The sequence below is a fragment of the Lipotes vexillifer genome, unplaced genomic scaffold, assembly GCF_000442215.2.
Source record: "Lipotes vexillifer unplaced genomic scaffold, Lipotes_vexillifer_v1.1 scaffold147, whole genome shotgun sequence".
Classification (NCBI taxonomy): Eukaryota; Metazoa; Chordata; class Mammalia; order Artiodactyla; family Lipotidae; genus Lipotes; species Lipotes vexillifer.
In genome coordinates this window covers 2,832,384-2,836,112 of record NW_006778796.1, presented here as the reverse complement: position 1 = coordinate 2,836,112, position 3,729 = coordinate 2,832,384, and the positions used below count along the sequence as shown (strand labels likewise).

Here is a 3,729-nt window from a genome sequence, read left to right as displayed (position 1 = left end):
AGCCATTTTGGACGATGAGGTGCCTGTGGTGGTACAATGGAAAGAGTGGGTCATGATCTCATTATAATTTTGGAGCCACTGTGACAATTCTGGGCAGCTGGTTTTCAAAATCCTTTTGTGATCGATAGGAAAACTTCTAACTTGTTTAAACCAGTGCTGTTTTGGAGGTTTTCTGTCCAATGCAGATGAACTCAATCATATCCAATACCTAAGGAATAGGGATGTGACTTTAAATTCTGTAGGGGGATGCACATTATAGACTTAGGAAAGAAGACAGAAATGGAAGAATTGAGCAAAATCAGAGATAAGAGGTGAAGAATGTAGGACAGTTGTCACAGTGGCAAACATTAATATCATCTTGTTGTTACTATTTATCTTTACAACTTTCTTCATAGCATCTGAATCTCCTTCCTGGGTGCTTCTCAAGGTCAGGGCTGATGGCATTTTTCTTTCATTATCAGAGCCAATCAGACCACTCACCCTGGATCTTAAACCAAAAGCAAATGATACCAGGAAGGGAGAGCAGTAGAAACTTCTTGGTTGTGCCAGTGGAAAGTGGTGTCACCCAGCGTCCAGTGCCAATAATGTGGGAGGGTGCGATGTGGGATTAAGAGATTCATGGTGGCAGCAACAGGGTTCCGCTTGGCAGTAGCTCTCCGGTTGGAGTTTGGCTGTGGTTCCGGCTGTGTCGTTGCTACATGATTCTTTCTCTTCTCCAGGCTCCTTAGTGATTCAAATCTGGGTCCTCCCCTTATAACATCTTTTAAAAACTCCTTTTTATTTGCTTACATCAGCCAGAGTCAGTTTGCGTCGATTGCTAAAGTGAACTCCGTCTGGTACACATCTAACAATCATGCCGTATGTAATACTGCAAAGACAAGCTTTGATTTAAATAAGAAATTTCAACCTGTCTTTTTTCTGAATTAATTTTAAGTAACATCCATATGTTTCTCCAGGGTGAGAAGTCTTAGGAGCTTCTTTGATTAGTCTTTCTGCCTTTCTAAATTCATGTTTCAAAACCAATTCATTTAAACTTGAAAAAGATGAATTTGGATTGAAAGAATGAACCCATATGTTTCAAATGGCTTTTGAATTTACCAAGAATAAGACTCCTTAAATCCACACTTGATAAATACCCATCTAAACCTGTTACAAATGTGACATTAATGTGTGTGTATTAAAGGAATGCAGAATAACTAGGACATAGTATCTGTATTCAGTGAGGTCAGTCTTTCCAAAATTTTGTCCATTTGTCAAGGAAACTTCTATTAAGTGCCTGGCTCATAGTTGGTCCTTAATAAACGTTATTGATAATTGAATTCGGTAAGAATAATAGGATGACTTTTCTGGGATTCTGTTTATGTAGAATTCTTGTAGCTTAGAAAGATGGAAATAATTTAGCAGCAGGAGGGTCAACAGTAGTAGAAAATATGTGAGCTGTAAAATTTATTACGCTGATTACATGATGGCTAGTAGATGTTTTAAACAGAGCACAGTTCTGCTTTCTGGGTATTTAACATTTCAGTGTTCATTTCCAAGTGCACACCACCTCCTTCTCACTGCCAGAGTCAATAAGTATTTACTAAATAAGCATACGTGCAAGTTACCTTATCAGGTATACATTCATAGTTTGTACCAAGCATACTGTATTTCATCCCTTGAAGGACCATGCTTCCTGACTGTGCTATAGGTGAGGTATCATTATTTATTGAATGTCATGATTCATCTCCCTCATATACCTATAGCTTGTTATGTCGATTAAAATTTGTTCTTAGTTTCTTTCAGACATACAGGTTGTCCATGGTTATAATAAAATGTCCTAATGTATAACAAAATAAGGTTTGAGAATCACTGTTTTGAGAGCTTTGTTACTGAACAATCATTTTACATTATTTTTTAACATTTAAAAATATTTTTATTTTCTTTTACATTCTTTTTAACAAAACGCCTTTCATCTTTAGCCCTCCCCCATTGCTATTAAAGGAAAAATCTGTACTTTTTGCTGTGTTTACTTGTTGGTGTTCCCTCCAAGACTGGGTGCTTCTCAAGGTCAGGGCTGATGGCATTTTTCTTTCATTATCATCTTGTCTGCAATATATTTGTAATATAATTGCCACTTAATAAAACTGTATTGTGTAGATACAACAGATGGAAATGGGCTTGAAGCTTTTTACTATGTGAGACAGTGCACTTAGGTGGAAAGAACTCAGACTTTGGGATCAGAAACATAGTTTCAAATTATTCCTTTATTAATTATGAAATAAATTATACTACTTTCTTTATTACTTATGTAACGAGTAATATTACTGGCTCTTGCACTCCTAGTCTTCAGTTAGAAAAAAGAAATGATGGGGGATTGAGAAGATTAATGGAAATTATTGTATAATTTATTTAGCTCAGTGCCAAATGTACTATAGGCACACAGTAATGTTTGCTCCCTTTTTTTTTTTTTTTTTCGCAGTACGCGGGCCTCTCACTGTTGTGGCCTCTCCCGTTGCGGAGCACAGGCTCCGGACATGCAGGCTCAGCAGCCATGGCTCACGGGCCCAGCCGCTCTGCGGCATGTGGGATCTTCCCGGACCGGGGCACGAACCCGTGTCCCCTGCATTGGCAGGCGGACTCTCAACCACTGCGCCACCAGGGAAGCCCTGCTCCCTTTTTTATTGGCATTAATTCCAGGCAGTGTTAGGTATACCATTTTACTTAAGTAGAGAAAGCACTAGGTAGATAGTTGAGAAAACTGAGTTCTGAAATTCATTTTGACCTTGCATGAGTTTGGATAAAGCCCCTAAACATTCTGGGTCTCAGTTTCTTCCGTCTAAAATGAGAATAACATCAGTCAAAGGATAGAAGTTATTAAAGTTAATAAGATGAAAAGCCTTGGAAAAATTTCAGTAACTACACACATAAAAGGTGTTACTATTTTTGTTTCTGTTTTAATTGTTCACAGCTCAATAAATTATCATTTGTTAAAATTAAATTATATATATACATATATATTTCTTTTGAGGCTAAGAAGATGTTACTAGTAGGTCCCTGAGGGCTCCCAGGAAATGTTGATTTAAAACATTGAAAAGTAATCTTAAGGAAGAAAGTACTGTGGTGAAAGAAGAGATTTGAAAGATGATTTTAGCTGTAAGATTTTGGACAGATTGAAGAGAGGGCTAAGACAGGTGGTGAGGAGTGGGTTTTGGAATACCAAATGTGAAATGACAAGGACAGGAACAGAGATTTAACTGTGGAAAAATAATAAGTCCTAGAAATGTATAACTGATTTTCCAAAAGAAAACTGTTCAACTTGTCTTGGAGTGTAGAATTTTGCAACAGGATCTTTTATATACAACTAACCCTTGACTAATAAAGCAGGGAGCAACGTGTTTATTATTTTTCTTCATCTGGTAATAAACCTGTTGTTGTATTTTGCTCCATTGCAGCCAAACTCTCAAAGTTCTTCTCCATCCAGTGCTTCCAGTTCTTCACTGCCACTCTTCAAGACATTCTTTTTAGTAAGCTTTTCGCACAAGAAAATTCTGTAAATGTTTGAAGAGGAAGTCTTTATTTGTAAGAAGGATATCAACGACTGTTCATTACACTTTATGTTTAGAGGTCAAAACTCAGGCAGAGAGACATCCAAGGAAGACGAAAAATTCCAATTTGTGGGGTTTACACCCTAAGTACTTAAATACCTGCAAGCCTCATTGTCTTTTTTTTTTTTTTTTTTTTTTTTTG

General features: G+C 37.1%; 1 pseudogene; it reads right to left on the bottom strand.

Moving 5' to 3' along the window:
• LOC103089853 (alpha-N-acetylgalactosaminide alpha-2,6-sialyltransferase 6-like) overlaps positions 1 to 1,670 on the bottom strand; it is a 5,063-nt pseudogene extending 3,393 nt beyond the window's left edge.
• Positions 1,671 to 3,729: the final 2,059 nt, after the last annotated feature.